At 38.6% G+C, this 20,743-nt stretch overlaps 1 protein-coding gene across 19 annotated transcripts in view; it reads left to right on the plus strand.

Annotated features, from left to right (window-relative positions):
* The window catches only part of LOC135306386 (poly(rC)-binding protein 3-like), a 498,603-nt gene that overhangs the window by 262,042 nt on the left and 215,818 nt on the right, over window positions 1-20,743 (plus strand). For 2 of the 19 annotated variants that reach the window (XM_064430248.1, XM_064430271.1), the window contains one exon: window positions 13,863-13,917. The exons of the other annotated variants lie outside the window; for them this stretch is intronic. The gene's annotated coding sequence lies outside the window, so the exon portion shown is untranslated. The remainder of the gene's footprint in view (window positions 1-13,862; window positions 13,918-20,743) is intronic. 19 annotated transcript variants of the gene reach the window in all.

Here is a 20,743-nt window from a genome sequence, read left to right on the forward strand (position 1 = left end):
GATGTGAGACTAAAATGAAGATTGACTTAGATCTTGATTTATAAAAATGTGCTCTGATATACTTTAATATGTCTCTAAAATACATTCCTCGGGTATTTTATTCAGCCAGACGTCCTGCTGTTGAAATATATGTAAATGACAAAAGGCCCAGAAAAATTGCAACAACTGACAAAAATCAGTGTAAGTATGCTAGTTTTGTCAACCCATCAATATGAATTGTCTGTACAGGAGAAGCTTCTTTGCTTTTTATAAGGGTGGTAACAAGCAACCTCCTACGGGCCTTGATCACATTAGCATCAAACAATCACACAGTTACTGGGGATAAAGAAGGTGCAGCTGTGGGCAAGTAGAGCATTTCATATCTTGGTTTTTTTTAAGAGTCAGGTTCCATGTCAGACACAGCACAAACAACAATAAAAAAGGGGCTCTCAGCTGTGACCAGGGTTAGGTGAACTGAATGGCTGCAGATGGCCTCATAAATAAGAAAAGAAGTGATAAAGGCATCTTCAACTATCCTTTCTGTATTAAGAGACATATACTTGAATGGATCTTGCTGTCTTCATTAATTTTAGTTTCCCAAACACAGTATATGGCTGAAACTCCCTTGTGATACGACTGGTAATTTTTAATTTTAAAATTAATTTTAAAAGTACTGAAATGCAAGCACATAGAAGGGGTGAGAATGATGATGTGTCACATACTTTACTTCATCCCTCACCACTTCCTACCATTGGAGATTCTCAAATAAATGTTGTTACATTAATACCTGTAATTGGTGCTATTTTTCATTTGACTGAAAGCTGCTTACAGATTAAGCAGAATAAAGATGCTGATGCTTGTTGCTCACACAGAAGTGGCAGCTGGAAGATGCCATACATGCCCAGGAATAGGGAAAGGCTGATGATTCAAGCAGCTGTCCTGCCATGGTCCTACTTCACTTCCCTGGTCCTCAGAACCTGATCAATTAGGAGCAGTTAAGCAAGCACTTAACTGTTAATATCTTCTGTATGCTTTCTCCACCCTCATTAATTCATATTTCCTTTCTGATACTTCTTTGAGGCAAAAGGGAGCATGTGCTGTGTGTGGTGTAGCACTTCATCAGCTGGGACTGTCCCTCCAGTGGATTCCCATTTGGGTAACTGCCTGAGGCTCACTGTCTCTCAGATATTTTTGCAGCAAAGCACAACTAGATCAAAGAAAGATAGCAAAACACAATGGTTGGTGTAAAAGTTATTTTCATTGGTTCTACACATCCTTCTGATCTCTCTGAACTGCTCAGCTTCATAGTACTCCTTGTTCCCAGGTGCTCTTCTCCTTGTGCTGCCTGGGCAGTGACAGGACGAGAGATATTTTCTGCTCTGAACACAGGATGTGTGTGGCCTTTCTCTATGGATGAATATGCTCATTATCTCTATTTATTATTATATTAGTCCCCAAGTCTGAAGCAAGCTCAGAAATTAAGAAACAAAATATTTAAAACTATTCAAAATACCAAAATATTTAAATTTGGGGTGGCTGCTGCATTTGGTCTTAAGAATTTTGTGTTTTTTTCAAGCAAGTAAGCAGTATGCTTGTGGCACAAATGAGCAATGCAAGATGTCCAGGTAGGGTTAGTATCTTCCATTAAATCACTAATGAAGTCAGAAGAATGGACAGGATTTTGGCAGCATGGTCCTTTATCTATGTAAAATATACAAATGAGTATGCAATAAGGAGTGTATTTAGCAAGATGTTTTATGCTTTAGTTTTATCTTTTTCTATATTTTAGTAGGCTAAGATTTAAGCAAAGGTAGAATACAATCCTATTTCTGCCTGACAGAACCTCATCCTCTAATAGCTTCATTTTTTCAATACCTCCTTCAACATATATGGCCCCTACGTGTTTATGATTTTACCTATAACATGACTGTGTTACCTGTGCATGTAACAACACCCCAGTGCAATTTTACAGAATTCTGATAGTTATGAAAATCTGCCTACAATTTATAGCCTGTTTGCAGGAAAGGTATAATTTTGTCTGTATCTTAAATGCACAGAACCAGAAACTTAAACAGAATTTTTAAAAGGAAGCCTGTAACTATTTTCTTAAACACATATAATTGAAAAAATAGACTTGGGCTCAAGTGTTGATTTAAATGGGATATCATCATCAGAAAGGCCCTGGCAGTTAAGCCATTTTATGCTCTAATATTCCTCAGTGGTCACATTCAGTCTATGATCCAGACAAAGGCAAAGAGGAAGAGGTATACAGAAGGGAAATAACAGTTATCTTCATGTGTCTAGTCATTCCTTTCTCTCAAAGGTGTCATTGAGCAGGATCATCTTCATTATTCTTCATATACTTTTAATATTAGAACAGTTGTCACAGAAAGACTTTTAAATTATACTCTATCTGTTACTGCATCTTTTTTTCTTATATGATGTTCACTGTCTCAAGCTGTCAGTTAGTTTGGCAGAAGACATTTTTCATGTCTGATCTTTTCAATGACTTTATCATTTACCTTCACCCTCTCACAAAGGTCTTTGGAGTAGTCACAGTTAAACATGCTTAGGATTTCTTAGAGTTCAGGAGAGAGAAGACAGGTAGCAGAATTAAAACAGCAATGAGAAATCAATATTACAGTGCTGGACTCCTGAAGATCTATGGACCAGGGAATCAGGAATTCTCTGAGGTGCTGTGCAAACACTGCACTCCCTCTACACAAGTGCTCTGCCCTGTAGGTTTTCTCAAAGAGCTGGGTAGGAAACAAAGCCAGAAGGTCATGTTCTGCTCTCCTGCAGGCATGAAGGCATTCATCTCAAGGCCAGGGCTTTGTCTGTGTTGTGTCAGCACTTCATCACATTTCATTTCTTTCCCTGTCTCTCTTACCTGTGTGTGTGGTCAGAAATGTTTGGAAAAAAAATATAGCTTCTGCTTCCTGACTCTTGTCCTTAAGCATGGCAGATGGCAGCTCAATTTCAGAGCATGCTGCAGCAGACTTTGATTAACAGTTAGCAAGCATGGGTGTTCAGGCTTTGCTTCCAGTCGTTTGGCAGTTCCCCATTATTAATTGTTGCTGTTTTCACTAAAGTCCTTTTGCTGAATTGGCCAAAGCAAATTCCACGGTGACAGACTTACAAGGGGGGAGTATAGCTTTAAATAGAAAAGAGTAAGATCCTGGTATGTATCACAGATAATTTAACATCTGTTCATGTATTTTATCTGTGTTAATTACCTTTTGTTAACCAAAGTCTTAGTTTTTGAGACAAATAATTGCATCATCATTGGAAAATAATGTCTTCAGTATACTTTACTCCTAGTCCAGTTCCAGTTTCTTTTGAAGCACCCTGTGACACCCCATATAACTGATTTTCTGGATGGTTATAAGATGATGCTGACAGCCTTGTGAGAGTCGTCCTTCAAGCTCTGCATAGTGGTAGCTGATAATTTTATGAAAATAAAAGGGACAGTGTAAGACTGGGGGAAAATCGGGGAGCTATAGTTATTCTTGAGACTGGACCTCTAGAATGAGCACAAATAATGCCAGAAATATTACCCAGGAGGTTATTTAACATCTGTCCTGCCCTAAAGACTCAACTTTTGCTCATTCTTCATAAAGCTATTTATCTCTCTGTGGAGTTTAATAGCTCCAGGGTTTATGGTTATTTTTAGAGAAAACATAACGCAAATGTCACCTGCTTTCTCTCCCTCACCAGTATTTCTCTCCAATGTACTGTGCCACTGATTGCAAAGCTTAATGCTGATGGATGCTTGTACAGTCCAATGTGATTTCTTACCCATTTTTTACTAAAGCTATTCCCATTCAGAGGAATGGGCTGACAGAAGTGTCCTCCTAGAGTTCCTCAAAGTTATATGGCAGCAGTTGTGGAGCAACCACAGAAGTGGTATTTGTAGACTGTTTTGGGGTTTCTCATGCCAGGAGCACAGCAAGCTCCAGCAGTGGCATCTGTGCTGCTAAGGATCTTGCAAACGGCTCCCAGCTTTCCCCTCTGGATTAATTTCATAGATATTGTGAGGTGCAGCATGAACCACGAAAGTTTGTGGTTTTCTTACATGCAGGACCAAACGTTTGTGGTTCCTAGATGAATGGAACATATAAATGAGTGGTTTGGTGAAGACTGTCCTCCAAGGATTTGTGGTAAAATCTGTTTGTGCCTAGTGAAGAGTGGGCAAAATGGAAGGAGAAAAACACAGGGGGTATGTTTGAAGAGGTGGTTTAAACCAGAGCCCTGGGGACTTCCAGTGGTCTATGATAAATGACACAAATGTCCCAGGGGGGTTTGCCATAAATTAATTGGAGGCAAAGCTTGAGGATTGAGCTCTGGGATGAGCCTCCCTCTGGCTGAAGCATTTGGCAGAGCTCAATGGCTCAGGTCGTACCATGGCTCTCATCTGGAATCCAGACTGCCTCTCCAAGGGCTGGGGGCTTTGCACAGCTGCAGTGTGAGAATCCCAAACATGGATCCTTATAAAAGATCATAAAACTCTGAAGGCACTGAAGCATAGCTGCTTGCACAGGTTTTTCTCGTCAATACTGTAATCTTTTTGGGACTCATGATTCTAAGGCAGTGACTTGTCCAATCAGCACAGCACTGCTCACCTGGCTCAAATGGTTTGGCCTGTATGACTGCAGCACTTCGAAGGTATTTACTGATGTTTACATTTTTGAAGCAATCTAATAAATCTTAATGTATCTAATTTAAAGTGCATATTACTTGATATTTCACTATTTTTCTCCTACTCATAAAAAAAATGTATAATGGATTCTGTTTTAATGAACATTCTCATACATCACTTCTAGGAATAGTCTTTAAAGTAATGGAGTATCAAATTCTGCTTGTAAGATGATCCATGTAAATACTTCAGTCAAAGTCCAGGAGTTAAGTCTTGTTTGGTCTTACGTAACTAAAATAAATGAACAGAGAATAATTTGCCTTTGCTCTAAAATTGCTTTTTTTTTTTCCTTCTCCTAAGCTGTGCATTCAGGTTTGCAAGATAAAACAGCCAGTAAATATATTATTGGGAAAGATATAAACTCAAACATGTCTTACTCAGTTTTGAAACTCACATTCTATTTAAATTTATAGAGCATTTTAACTTCATGTTCACAAAGTAGTAATCCTCAGGTCTCAGTTTTCTATTAGGTATAAATCAGCTAAAAATTTTTAGACTACCTTATCATGCCTATATTCATGAAACTTCATATTCATTTCAGATTAGACAGTTTGAAACCTGGAAGTATTTTCATTATGTTATTTTTCTTGATCATTGCCATTTGCACCTTTGCCTTCAAGTTTGGACAATACCTTGCTGTGGGAAATAGTAAAGGAAAAAGGATTTCCAGAAAGCCAGGAAAAGCAGGCCTTAGAAAGAGCAGAGAAATGTAGAACTAGCTGCAACTGCAAAGTCTGAAAGTAGAAAAAGTTACAATGGTACAGCAAGCAAGGACATTAAACAATAGCTTATGTTTTAGGCTTGGCTAAGATAGACCTTAAGACTGCAGGAAAATATGCTTAGCAAGATAGTAGAAGGTTTTAAGCTTAATAACGGAGTATTGTGTACTGGTAATAGAAAAAGACAAGCAAGCATCGTGTGAAGCAGGTGTATGTGTGCTTAGTGATTGGCTAAAACAATTGTCTGTAAGCTTTAGCAATATCCTGTTGGCTAGAAATTTTTTTAAGTGCTCTGTAACAAATCTTTGGCTATATGTGAGCTTTGCCATCTTCCTATTGTCTCAACCATGTAATGAGGCTGATGCTGCAAATACAGCTCAAGGAACATACCCCAGCATTCCCATCCCATTTGTGAAAGAAAGAGTTAAAATAACCACACCTTGATGTTTCTGAAGTGAGTTATTGCAGCTCAATTCTTTCAATTAAAATGATGTGGGATTGGCTTCTATCTCAAAACCTTGTGTTGTTACTGAACAGAAATTCTGCTTATTGGTTAGTTCAACTCAAAATACAGCAATTTAGATATAGCTTCAGATTGTCTCTTCTTATTTTTAAATATATGAAGAGTCACTTGAATTAACAGACCATGAGATATAATGAACCCATACCACAAGTAACATCCTATAACAGCAATGCTTCTCATGCTATCATTTTTTTTTTATATTTCTCATATAGTAATAAAACAGGCTCACTCTGAGAAAATGTCAGTAGTTTGGATGAGATGGGATATTTCTGGACCATCCCATAAAGATACAAGTAATTAAGTGTAGCTAGAGTCAGGATGACAGATGCGTTCACCGTGTAATGACTGTGATTCCTTCTTGCTGAGAGCATTGTCACTCCTGACTTCCTTGCTGAATCTAAGTCTTCAAAATGCATTATTTTCTCATATTTGAGTCTACACTTGTTGCAAAAAAATAAGATATTGAGGACTACAGGTTGTTATAGGCTGAAAACTGAATTAAGATTATAGAGTAGGGCTCTTATATTTCATCAGCATGTGTGTGTTTATATATCTTTGAAAGACACAGAAGGTCATGCATTTAGCTTGTTGCTTATTAACAAATTTCTGTGCTGGTCATTAAGTCCAGTCACTATTTCACAGGATTTCCCCCCTTTTGTCTGAGCTAAATTCTTACTATTTTCATTTTTTGTCTATGATGGAAAAGTTAGGGTTTCAATGCAATAACAAGGTCAATGAGAGTGCTTCAGAGAACAAGAACTGTGGAATTGGGTCAGTTTTACTCAAGACAGTGATTTATATGCTCTGATTGGCACGGTGTTCATGGGCCTGGGCTTGGAAAGGACAGTGAAAGCTCTTTCCTGGTGCAACACCAGCAGCCTGGTGGGCATGACTGGATGAACATGTAACATCTCATTCAGCTGACAGGCAATTCTACCTCTAGAGGAACCCAGCGAGGACTTGCAGCTCCTCTGCTGTGCTGCCCTGATAATAACTTTTCATTTCTGAGTAATCCTACTACCACACCATTAATGACAGGAAGCAATATTCCTTAAAATTTGCTTTTTTTTATGGTGGCTTTTCATTCTGCTGGGTTCAGGGAAGTATGTCTACTAAGAATCACAGTAGGAGACCATAGAAGAATGACTGAGCAATGAGAAGGTTTCTGGGCCCTTTTAATCAGTCAAAGGCTGAGGATACTGAATCAGGAAGGTTATTAATTGAGGGGGCTTAAATAGGTACTGGGTAACCATAAGCTTAAATTTCAATTTTAATTTTTCCTACCCATTTTTGTGTCACTTCACCTAAAAAAAATTAATCTGCAGAATAAATCTAGTTAAGAAAATTCTCTTTAGGAGTTAGTTTCTCTTTTGTGTAGTGTCATCAAAAAAAGACCCCCAACCAACAGGTTTTTTCCCTTGTTCTTTTCATTAAACATATATAGCTAGCAAGTGAACTGATTAGGTGATTCCTCTTTTGATTAGCTTTTGGCAATTCAATATCTAATTCAGCATTTCAATTCAGACTAGAACAAAAATCTGAACTCTTGAAAATCAATAAATAGAACACAGGGCTTCAATGTGATTCTTCAATGGTACAAGCTATGCGAAGTGCAAATTAAAAGTGTGCTTTCTACTAGCTTTGCTGAGAATTTGAAATAAAATTCAAAATTACAATCATTTTCTCTTGCAGTGATCACCTGGAGGCATCTGGGATGCTCCATGCTAGGGCAAGAACCTATCTCAAACTGTCTCTCATATTGTTTCTTTGTCATGCAATTTCTCACTCCTTTGAAATCAAAGTAGATAACTTGCCCTATCATGAACAAGGGCAAGAGCCACACAAATATTTCTGCAAACAGATTAACAGTGTATTGGTTGCCACATTTGTTTAAATTTTAAACCAACCAAAAAAAAAAAAAAGTTGCTTTATATTATTTTTGTTTTCCTGTTTCTATTTTTTTGCTTGTAATGAATGAGAATGTGCATTCTGTGTTTTTAAATCTTTGATTACAACCAAAAGTTTTTTAATTATTCATTGGACCTGTTTCCAATATCTCCTTGGCTGAGTAACGTTTGGCAGTATGGGTGAAGTGTAGCTGGATGAAACAGAATTTGGAAGAAAACAGTTCTTGGCTGATCTTTCTTAAGAAATGAGAATGATCACAGTCTTGTCATTCTCAACTCCAGATACAGACACGTGTCTTTGGCACCACTTTTTCAAATGAACAAATATTGAATTCTATGCCTATTATATTATTATTACCTAAATCAAGAAAAACTGTTTCTGAACTGGGGACTCCTTTGTGCTGGGGAGATAATAAGTTAATGAAAAGCATGTGCCAGATGTTATTTAATGCACTGCTGGGAAGTGTTGTCAGCATGTTTTGTAATGCTTTTTAATGCATTTCAGAGTCAAGTTACTTGAAACTAAATCTTTAATTGATATGAAAATAAAAATAAAAAACAAAGCAGCTTATCACTGACAATAAGTAGTGACGCATACCTATGTCAGATCTTATTGTACACAGCAAGAATTCTAACTCTAAATAAAGACTGTAAGTTTGCTCCCTTTTCACCCTGCACCTCAGTTGCCTCTTGGCCTGCAGTGCCAAACTTGGAAACTGAGCTTCCAATTCTTTCTTTCTGTCCTGCATACAAGAATAAAGTAGCAATTTAAATAAATATTTTTTCTGTATGAAAATCTGGTTGCTACAATGCACCGATGAAATCAGAAATGAATTATCTGACTGAACTCCATCTAATTTTTATGGTGGCAAGCAAGGAAGTCTTTAACGGAGCTGTGGATGAGAACAACAAAACAGTTAATTTTAAATCATGTTTTAAAATTTAGATTTCAGAATGATGGCAGAAGTCTCCATATTTACTGTGCTGCCATGATTAACCCTTTTGCCAAATTCAGCCGTGGAATGGGCATGGTTTCTGTTTGCTATGGGAAACAATGAGTATGTGACCCTGAGAATTACAGTTGTTTGCTTTGTGATATTAAAGTCTGGGTTGTGTGCACTTGCATGGCACACACTGTATATAAGACAAAAAATACTAGGTCATACTTGCCACTGAACCAAAAGGAAGTGACAACGGGTGTTAAATATGTCCCTGAGAACTGCCAAAAAAATCAAAATTCACCTGGAGGAAGGGAGTGAATTTTTAGAAGAGAGCATGGAGTCAGGGTGTTCATCCTTCTCTAGGAAAATGGAAGTGGTAGTGCTGTACTATGACATAAAGGCACTGAGTAGACAGACCTGCAGACCAGATGCTGACTGCTATGGCTGTTACCAAATCTGTGTGATAGCATGGAAATTGTGGCACTGGAATGGCACTGGCAGTTAGCCGGAATTTGCAATAACATGGCACTGCCTCTGGCAGGTGTTGTCAGAGCACCACTTTTAGTGGTGCAAGGTGCCTGTATGCAAGGGTAGGGTGCTAATACAGGGATCGTATCTCACTTTCAGCTGGAGAAAGAATGACAAGAACTACATCTCTGTGACACCCCTTGGGGTACAGAGCACTGAAGACTGCTGCTTTACACAGCAGGGACCTGTGATGGTGTGCAGAAAGGCTAAGGACAGGCAGAGGCAAACAGGTCTTTTGTCTAAAACCATGTGCAAGGTAGTAAAACTTTTATGAGTCCTTGTTCATTAATCCACAAAACTGAATTCAAGATGTTTGTTTGTGATGTGGCACTGGTGATGGAAATCAAATGCTTTTTCTAAATAATCTGGGTTTCATTCCCACTCTGCACTGAGCTAGGCACCAGGAGGCTGCTCTGTGATAGCTAGAGCCGCATGGAACAAGCTGCCAGTTGTCTCTCAGATGTCAGAGATCATCAAGTGCAAGAAACTCCTGAGAGTTTTTTTTAATTAATTATTACTAAAATGGTCAAGGAAAGAGTATGGCTGGGAAGCTCGAGGTGAGTGCATGTGAAAGTAAATGTTTGGACTGAAAGCCTCACGATGGTGAAGAGGTGAGTGCAGCAGCGTAAGTGAAATACCCAAATGGCTGTAAAACACCTGTAAAAAGGAATGCCTTTGAACCACAGGGTCAGCTGGTTCCAGTGCTTTCATGAACTTGCAGCTGCCACTGAAGCAAAACAGGGTTGATGAATGTGTAAAATATGGATGGGGATAGCAAACAAAAGGTGACACCGGTGTAAATTATTAATGCCTTCAGCATTTCTTGATTTTAGGGCTTAAGCAAGTCCTGCTGTGGTTTGTCTTGTGATGGTAACTGTTGAAATTGTTCAAGTCAGGGGGCTTTTTATTTCTTTTTTTTTTTTAATGTTAGGTAACTGTGAAATGTGAACAAGTTTTTTTAGCGAATTGACCGCTGTGTAAGGAGGTGACAAAAACCCAGTTTTCTTCTGGTTTCTTCATGAAGGCTTTGCAGTTCTGCTCAATGTAAATGTTGTGATGAAAGTAGGAGATGGTGGACTATGAGGTCCAAAAAGCATATTTTTATTCCCACTGAAATATGAGACACTTTTTCTAAGAACTTTCTTGCTTGAGAAAGACCCCTGCATATGTGGTAGAATCTAAATGAGTGCTGGTTTAGTCTCCCAGTGCTCTGTTTTGATGTCATTGTAGGTGATGCCTTGTGCTTGCTTGAGGTCTTGTGCATGGAAAATTATCTATCCAAAACTGGGTAGGGATTAACAATTTAACATGGTCTGAAAAAGAGAGTGGCTGTGAGGTATGAACATTTGGCAAAGACTGATGTAAAAACAGTTTACTATATATAAGCTCTGCCATTAGTACTAACATAACAGTTTTTAAAGCACTCAGAGAAAATAAAGACCTGCTTATGAGGCATATATCAGTGTATTTTACAGTTATCCATTATTTATTGTACACAGCAAACTTAAGACATAAGCTTGCTTACTTACTTGTTCTGGGTCAATACAGGAATGCCTCAACAGAAAATGGCTATTGTGTATTGTTTATGATAATGAAACTTCATTTTACTGCTTTTTATACAAGCAGCAGAAGAAAAAACAAACCTGTTTTGCCACTGTCTTTCAAATTCTTCTTATAAGGGCAAGTATAACTCTGTGGGGAGTGGAAGGAATTGATTCATGGGAGACTGAGGGAAACTACTGGCTTGACATCAAAGTTTTGATTTTTTATTATAATTAAATTTATTATACATGTTATCCCCCTCTGTCTTTAAGTATACATGTGCACATACACTTGCTTTTATAGAGTCAGTAAAAAAGCAAAATGAAAGCAAAATATTTCGTTTTAGCATATAAATAAACACTTCACTGAAGTCATATTCATCATAGAACTCACATGTCTGCTAGAACATGTTTTACTTATTTATATAGTTTTCATCTGATGACCTCAAATTCTTCAGTGGATTTTTCTTCACAATAGATCCTAAAGATAGTGAAGAAAAAATATTTTCACTTTACAAGTGGGAATTAACTAGACAAAGGCTATCAGAGATATTAGTCCTAGTCTTTTCCTAAACCCCAGTCACTGTTTTCCTCCTACACCAGTCTCTCATCAGGCTAGCAGAAAAGTAGAAAAAATCAGTAACTTGGATTCACTTTCTACTGTGCAACACAACTGGCATTTGGGGAAGGCTGCTTTGATTCTCTAATATTCACTTGTTTATTTCCAACATAAGATCAGTAACACCCTCCAGGCACCATAAAAACGGGTACCTGAAAGTTTGTCATGAAGAGCCCAAGTTTTATAATGAGATTCAAATAAACCTCCAACAACATTAAATTTTCTTCATTACCCATATTTAAGTCCACCAGCTTCTGTGTGCTGAGTGTTGGAGAAGGAGAGGTAGAGTTGGAGTCCTCAATTACACTGTCCTGCATTGCTGCAGCCCAAGGGGATGAAGGAAGTTTATCCCTCTCTCTCTCCCTGGTGAAGCAGTCTGAGTTCTGCAGGGCAGGGAAAGAATGGAACTTTCCTAGCAAGAACAAGAGCTCCAGGCATTTTATCCAGCTCTGAGAAACCTCCTGTAAGTGCATAAGCATTTTCGTAACAGTAGTTCCCATTTTCATAGTTTGGCCAACTTTGGGAAAATTTGCATAAGAATAAGGAGCATATTTCTGACACAAAACCTTACCCACCAATCTTCCAAATTGCAACTTACTCTTTCAGTGCATGAAATGCTGCAATTTCTCAGGGAACAATCACCTGAATCGTTCTGAAATTGCAGAACATTGGGCTCTTTAACTTGTTTCATGGAAATGTCTGAACAGTTGTGTCTGAAATTGGGTGATGTGATCATGTACGGGAAATCCAGACTGTCAGGAAATAACAACCCAGTTATTTATTTTCCCTGTTTTTCAGGGCTTTGTAAGAAGAATCATCTTGTAGCCCTAGTGACTGGCAAAGCCATGAGTTCTGCCAGTGATAATGTTATTGATACAGCTACCAATGTTGTTGGCTTTCTAACAAGGCACATTGGCTACAAATTACTAGTGCACTTCTTTCTGTGTTGTCAGGATTTGGTGTAGGGTATTTTAACTCCTAACCAAAGACCAGTCTTCATGATGCCCAACATATAATATCTGGCACACAAATTTGTTATTCACATTAGTAATAATGCTGGAAGCTGAAAGTTTTGATGTGTCTCTCAACTGTTTATTTTGTATGTATGTGCACATTTAACATATCCCTCACGATATATTTTGCTTCTTTGTACTGGGATGCACATGAGAGTTATTCTAGAAAAATGCAGGAAAGCAGAGTTTGTCAACTACTGCAAGTGGAAAATTTAAACGTGATTCAGCTTTTAATGAAGAGAGTAATTCTCTTTCATCTCTCTGCTAGACATGTAATTCTAGCTGGTCCTTCATTAGTACAGCTTTCATCAGCATGAAGATAAAGCTGTATTTAAAAAATTACTTAAGATTAGAGTTCAGTATGAATTTTGTTTGCTATCTAAATGTGTTACATTTTTCCAACTGGAGTTTGAATATGTCACAGAAAATGTGCTTCTGATTTTTTAGGGTTTTTTTTTTCTTTCTTTGTGGGTAGTATTCTGGGTGCCAGAGCCACTGTGAAACTCTTTAAATTGGCATGATGTCTGTCACAGTTATGAATTAGTGAAGGAAAGGTTCAGAGTAAATTGCATTAGCAGAGGTGCATATACTATTACATAATTCATTGCAAGCAGTGTTTTGTAAAATTAATATAAAATCTAACATAGTCTTTAAAGGTTTAAAGGGAAAAGACTAATGGCGTCAGATCCATTTTGTCCTGTTTCCTGCTTACTGAATTCCAGCTGACAGCCTAGGAAACCCACACCTCATTACCATATTTTGAAACATCTGTTAAGGAAAACAGATCTGCTTGCCAAAATTCATCTTCCTTTCAGAAGTGCCAAGTATGTGAGCAGAACCATTATTCCTTAGGCAAAAAAAGACCATATTCAGCTCTGCTGTCATCAGCCACATTAAGGCTTTATTTGGTTCAGAATGTATGTAATTAATTGAGGAAAGCTATTCATACAATGTCACTGTAATTACTGAAACATGAATATTTCTGCCTTGTATTTCATCTGAGAAATAATCCTTAGGTATCAGCCACATTTATTCTAATTCTACATTTTAACAGCTTGCTACCTGTTAATGTTGTAAATATGACATCAGAGCTACTGCTCTGTAAATGAGCTGCCATCAGGAACCAGATGCTGAAGCTGTGTTTTACATGAAGGGAGATGGTGTGCTTCAGTCCATAGTTCTGGACCAGTGGCTCAGATATCTCCTGTATACTGTAACTACCTGTCTCTCAAAATACCCCTTGCAAGAACAGTATCTCCCTTAACTGTAGTCATTAAAGATTGCAGTAAGTCTTGTAAAAGGTACTTATTTAAGACCTGTTTCACAAAACCAGTAAAATGTTAGCCTTTTATATTTGCATACCTTTTTCTTTTTTCTTTTTTTTTTTTTTCCCTAGCCTTGCTTATTCCAAGTCTCTGTGGCCTTAAAGGGATTCAGTTATTGACATGTAGGTAAGTAGAAGATGATAAGATTCTGGAGGACATCAGTTTTCTTCTTATTTCCTAGAGTAGACAGCTGTGTAAGCACACCATGCCTATGTACTGCTTTCCATTTTATCCTTTGACTTCAGTTTCCTAATTAAAACAGTTTGTTCTGAATGAAAATGAAAAGCAAAATAATTAAATGCAACTTTCTCCTTATCTCTTAATGAGGCAGTGGCAAGTGGTAACAAGACAGGGAGCCACTACTCCATAAGTGGCAGCTCTCCTGGACTCAAACCCCTGCCCTATGGAGTCCCAGGACAGAGGGCACAGTTTGGTGCTGTGAATGTGTTGCAGTGTTGTGCTGGGTAGCAGAGTGATTGGTGCTCTGAACTCATCTAAGTACAAGCTGCCACTGCACTAATTCCATTGCTGGTCACACTACCATGTGGTCAATTAGATTCAGGGAGGGATCCAGCTGAAACTAAGGGAGATGGTTGCCTCACTATTCAGCTGGATCTGTCACTGTTCAGGCTCATCACACTGTGGGTGCTGGTATGGGGAAAAGGAGGGCAGGGCATTAGCACGTGAAAGTTTACTTTGCTGGGAAAAACTTCATGATACACAAAGGTTTGTTTTCAGATGTTCTTTCCACTTTCCCCTTTGTGTGTATTTATGTATGCTGTTGTAATGCTTTTCTCTTTGCTATTTCCCTTTACTCTTTCACCTCTTTCCTCCACTTCTTGATCAGTCAGATGTACACATGTACATCTGTAGTCTGAATTTATCCCATTAGCTCTGCATGTATCTCTAGTCCCTGCTAGAATTAAGGTACCTTTCTTTATAGTGCATGTTAAATTCATGCCCAGACAGATGGATTACTAGCCCTCTCCTGACCTTTTTCCACCTGCTTAAAACTAGGCATCACCTGCTCTGGAGCCCTCAAATGGGGTCAACTCAGTGAGACAAGTCAAAGTCAAACCCTTACATTGTAATGGGAGTGTATTTGAAGGTATGAACAGAAATAAGCTTGAACTGATCTAACAACTTCCCACAGCCACTGAGAAAGGATGTCATTGTACCTCTTCCCATTGTACCTCTTCCCTGGCTGTCCTGGTAACACAGTTCTGTTCAGTACCTTGGGCCAGCTCTAGTGCCTGCTCAGCCTTTCCCGGAAATGCTTTGTTTCTCTGATCTGTTACGAAATTCACCCAGCAAAGGGAAGGTAGACAGACAGAGTCCAAGGAAAGGAGAAGACTCTTGGAACTGGCTGTGGAACAGCAGATGAAAGTAGCAGGGGAGGAGAGATAGGAAGCAAAACCTTAAAATTTTTACAGCAGTGAAGTTTGAGCATCCTCCTTTCCAGACTGACCTCACTTCTGAGGTCCCATTTGACAAATTATCAGCTGAGTGCTGAAGCAATCTAGTGCACAACAACTGTGCTACATACATTGGTGCTGACTGTTAGACCACAGCCAAGCCTAACCTATTTTGTAACTGTGCAAATATTGGTGAGATGTTTTCCTATTGCTCTTGGGAAAAGTAATGACACTCAGGGTTGTCACTTATCCAGAAAAGGCCAGCATAGCATAATCTGAAAGTCCCCTGCCCAAGCTCTTCATGTTCTCAATGAAGTAGTTATACTGCTCTTTCCTTTCCTTCCCACTTTTCCTGCTGCTAGCTGAGTAATCGCTGCTTCTCTTAACTCAGCTAGTGGTCTCTCACGTGAGGCACCTAAAGCAGGTAGTAGTCACAAGATAGTTTTCTAACTACATGAGTGCTGCTCATCAGTCACCTGTAAATTATTGTCCAAACACCCACTGCATGTGCATCGGTGTCTGTGTGTACTCTGCCTCTGCTGTTTGGATCCAAAGGACCTGATACCATCACCAGAGTTTAAGAGAAGGTATCCATACCTGCAGATCAGGTGGGCCAAGGTCAAGGTTCCTGGCCTGAATTTGAAGTATCAAGTCATCACATCCACCAACCTGTGTTTTAAAGCTCTGTGTTTCGACTTACAAGTCTTTGATCTCCATAAGAAATCCAGGGAGAGGCTGCTAATCTCAGATATGCTCTGTGTGTGCAAACCAAGATTTCTGAGTGGTTTAGCAACATATTTTTATGCCATGTCTTTATGCTTTGGTATACAGTTGTAAAAAAAATTGTCCTTCCTTTGTGATCATCTTCTGTAGGCTTTCCTGCTATGGTGTAAAAAGGTACCGGTAATGAACTGCTGCTCCTGCGGCATCCAGAGCCACAGGAGAGAGAGAAACTCCAGTGCATTGTATCAGATTGGTTTCCCTCACTTTTCTGGGTTTGGAACTTGCTTTGAAATATCATTACTATCTCTGTTTCACTAACATATGTGAACTGGATCATCTCTGGTAGCATCTTCAACATTCAAATATCAAAAGTAGCCAAGATGGGGCAACATTCATGCATCTTTCTTCTGTATTAGTGGTGGCCAGTGTCGCTTGTAACTCTGAGGTTATAGCAAAGACAGGTCACTTTATTGCTTTTGTTCAAAAGGTACAAAACACATTGTTTGGCATTCCTCAGAGAAATGTACCTCAATAAGATAAATGAAAAAAAGGGAGATAAGGAGAGAACGTGCTACAGGCAAGGGGTTTGGAATTAGATCCTTTCCAATCCAGAAAATTCTGTGATTCTGTGACTTTTCGTACTTACCACTGCTCAGATATGGGATGTAGGGAGATGGAACGAGATGGCAACTTCTAGATGAGCATTTACCTTGTAAGCAAAGGTGGTTAAAAGAAGCTGGTTTGCTTACTTATCTGATTATAAGAAAAATAAGATATGCTATTTTGGCCATGGAATGAGAAAAGCATGACTCACCAAGACCCATGTTTTTCCAGAACTTTATCCAATGGTAGTCCATTCTTCATCTCTCTGTGCCTCTGGGAGCAATTATTCTTCATTTGTCTGCCTTTTTGTGTTGAAAATTCTTCATTTAGTGACAGCTATCTGTTACTTTTGCAATTTACTCCAAAATGGACTCCTACTTCAAGAGGGACTCATTAGTAAGACTGCTTTTTAAATACAAGATAGGATTTATGAAATCAGTTTTATGGAGGATATATGTGAAGGCTGGTGGTATTTCAATAGCTTGATCTCAGCTGTATCAAAACCAGAGAATATAAATATTAAAAAATGAAGCGATCACTTCCCTATATCAATCTAATCCTGACATCTGGGAGTGTCAGAATTTGTTATTCATGCCTTTTGAGCATTTTTATGTTTTCTGGGGAAAAAATCCTGTTCATTATCTCTTCCTCTGCATCGCAGTCTCATCTTTGAGAACTTCCTCAAGAAGATGCCTTCCTGTGCATCTCTCAGGAACATATTGCATAGAGGGCATACGTACTGACAAGTTTAGCATGTACCATTCACCAGGAGTAAGATAAACACAGGCTTAGATGCAGCAGTCCAACCTATCTTGGACCTATTCCTTGCACCTATAGGTAAGGTGGCAAATTTTGCCCAAGATGATTTCCATAGCTATCATGGCTTCCATTTGATTTCTCAGAGGCTGAACTTCCTGAGAAAGTCTCTTTTATTCTTTCCTTCTTACTTGGATGCCTGAAAAACATTTGGGAGTAAAGTGTTGCTAGTCCTTTTACTTTGTCCCCCATTTCACATTCATGTTACCTCTTTCTCCCCTCTTCTTCCTTCTCTCTCTAAAGGTTGAGAGTATCTAAAGTAATTTATGCTCCTGCATTTTGAATTTTTCTGAGCTGTTTATAATGAGATTGCCAAATGCTTTTGTGACTGAAAGAAACTGCAGAGAACCCAAGGGTGTAATATAAAATATTCCAAGTGATTTGAAACCAGAAAAGAGATGGGTTCAATTTACCATCAAGACTTGACCTTTCTGTAATTTTACAAAACTGTGAAGGTCTACTGGGAGTGAAACATTTTCAAAAAAATAAATTCTGTTAGTAATCCAGTCAGCACACTAGGGTGCAAGTCCGTTCCTGAGTATACTGCAGCTCAAACAATAATAACCTGTATTTGTATGTGTCTAACCTGCAGGTTATCTGCTTGAAAAGCAGAATGTCATCCAACAGCAGAGTGAGTTGTATATGTGTGTGAGGAAAAAAAGGAAGAAAAATTTTCCTCGGAGTCCCTCCATTGTCTGTTCCCTCTCCCCCACCTTCACCTTCCTTACCTTGTATTTTGTTTGAGTTATCCCAGGGTGCAACAATGTATTTTAAGGAGTAGCGCTTTTAGAGGTGTGTGGGTTATCTGAGCACAAAGTTTTACATATGAAAACACAGTACTACTGATGATATTGTCTGAGTTTTTTTTAATCTAGTGCAATGAACTATTAAATTCACTTTAAGAAAAAAATCTATCATCCCTCTCTCGACCGGACTGAAAGCAGGAGGGGTTCAATTCTTAGCTGTGGCAAAATAGAATTGCTCTGAGCAAATTCTCATTACCTGCTTAATTAGTAATACTTTTGAAATCATATTTTAACAGCTAGAATTTGTCTGCCCTGTGCAATAAAAGTCACATAGTCGTGCAATACTATAGGACACTCCATGATAAACTACATCAGTGAACATAACCATAGCTGTGTCCCTACTTTTCTTCCTGTAAAAGTGAAAGGGACTCTCTTACTGTCTCTCACTTTATGGAGCCACAAAGGGTGGGCTTCTCTGTAGTGCAACAAAGCAGTAAGCCAGATTACTTTATTTGGGTGTAGGATTTGGCTTCAAATCAAAATATTGACTTCTGCTAACATGTTGAATGTTGGATTGGTGCAAGATCCCAGTGGCCTGTGGTAAAGAAAAATCTTGCCACTACTTTCTTGAGATTTATTCCTTGGTAAGGAGAGCAGAGAAGTATTAAGATTCCTTATCTAATCTCTGCAAAATGTTATTGCCCGAGGGATGCTTCAGAGTGTCTCACCTTGTCTAAGCTCTATGAACCCTCTAAATTTGGATGCTTAAACTTTTTTTTGTGTTGGAGACCGTTAAAATTCATCTGTATGTACTGTGAGAGCAAACAATATAAATGTGTTGTAAACCCCTTTATTCTTCTTCTGGGTAAAGTATCACAGACCTTAGGCTTCAGAGGGATGGCCTGAGCTGGATTAAGCTACAGCAGTAAGGACATTACTGCTTCCAGGTGTCCACAGCCCGAGCTGAGAGAGATCGGCAGGTTCGTGTTGGAGTGGCAGAAGGGAATTCTGTTCTCCTCAGCATCCTGCTGAGAGCTGGTTAAATGCTGCAGCTAAATCCAAAAGACTGAGTGCAGTTTAAACTAATTCACTGAACTTGTGAACTCCAGTATCCAGAGAGCCATTGCCTTTTTTTGCATGCTGTTTCTGCTGTCCTTGCTGTGAAGACAGTAATTGCTAGGAGGGTGGATGTCCAAGAATGTAATATCTTAAACCTCAGCACTTTAATCCCACAGAATAAATCTGTGGGAATACTGCAGGAGATCATATTGTCTGTTTAGAAACATTGGTCAATTTGTTTCTTTTGCTTATAAGATCATGACTAAACGTTTTTATCCTTTGGGATATGTTTGTTTTTGTTTTAATTTTCACACTGGATATATAACTTAGTGTGCAACTCTATGATTGCTTTCTCTTAAAACACATTCAGTGTGTTTGCTATGAATACAAATATACAATGCAGAAAATAAGTGCCATAGCAGAAAACAAAACCTATCTATCATAATTTATTCACTCAGCAAGGCTATAAAAAATTTTAGTACATAATATATTAAAGCTATTCCTTTTGTTCCACCATTTGTTTTAACTGAGTTATATCAGGGTAAATGTGAACCAATAAATCTGTGTAATAGATCCTCACCTGCTACAATGCAACACAATCCAAAAATTATTCAGATGTGTTTCAGTTGATGACTCTGGGCTTTGCTGTCTCTGACTGTGATTCTTTCATAACTGTTTGATCACGCTTTATTTAGTTTCATGAAGCCAAATGACAACTAGTTTTATGTTACTGGTTCCATTGTTATATATCTTTTTATGGCTACTGGCTTACGTGTTAATGCAAGACAAAATAAACCATGAAACTACAGGGACATCTATACCAAAGATTACACCAGAGGAGCTAAACCTTGAACTAAGGCATCCTTCTCCACTTGAATGCATTTACAGCTGTGATCAGACTCAGAGGGAGCTGTGTAGCACAGCTGTTATCCAAAGAACCCTTATTTCAGCACTGTGTGCACTCCTGGAATATCCCACGTATATGCCACCAAGACGGGGTTAGTGCAGATGGCAAGTGTTTAGAGAGAAGGATTGAGGGGTATTCAAGCATTAACATAACAGGCACTGTACAAGAGCTTGTGATGCCACTTTGTATTGTTTCTGTTTTGTGGAAAAATCAGAAGGGGGGTATATGCCAATGTGTTTGTAAATCCTGGCTGCAGTACATCCTATTCTTTTAGAGCCAGCCAGACACCAGCCATGTGCATGCAAGATGTTGTGATTGTTTTTCCTTCACTGCTTGCTTGGAAACAGAGATCCCTAATTTTATCTTCACCACATGCAGGAATTCAAGATTATCTTCCATTTTCCCCATGATGAAAATGGGGACATTCTGAAATGAACATTTTGCCAGTATTCATGATCCTTTCAGACATCAATCTTGTCATGTGCCTTTTGTCTGAATTCTTGCCTAGGATAACAGACACTCTATGAAGCTGGAGAGGCTTGTGGCAATGAAATAAAAGAAGTTAAGTATCAAAACCAAAGCACTACTTTTTTCAAAAGACAAAATTTTCATGTGGGAAATTCTTCCTTTCAGAAATCTTTTAGTGTTTACTGGGAAGACATGAATGGCTGATAGTCTATCAG

Source organism: Passer domesticus, chromosome 1, assembly GCF_036417665.1.
Source record: "Passer domesticus isolate bPasDom1 chromosome 1, bPasDom1.hap1, whole genome shotgun sequence".
NCBI classification, from domain to species: Eukaryota; Metazoa; Chordata; class Aves; order Passeriformes; family Passeridae; genus Passer; species Passer domesticus.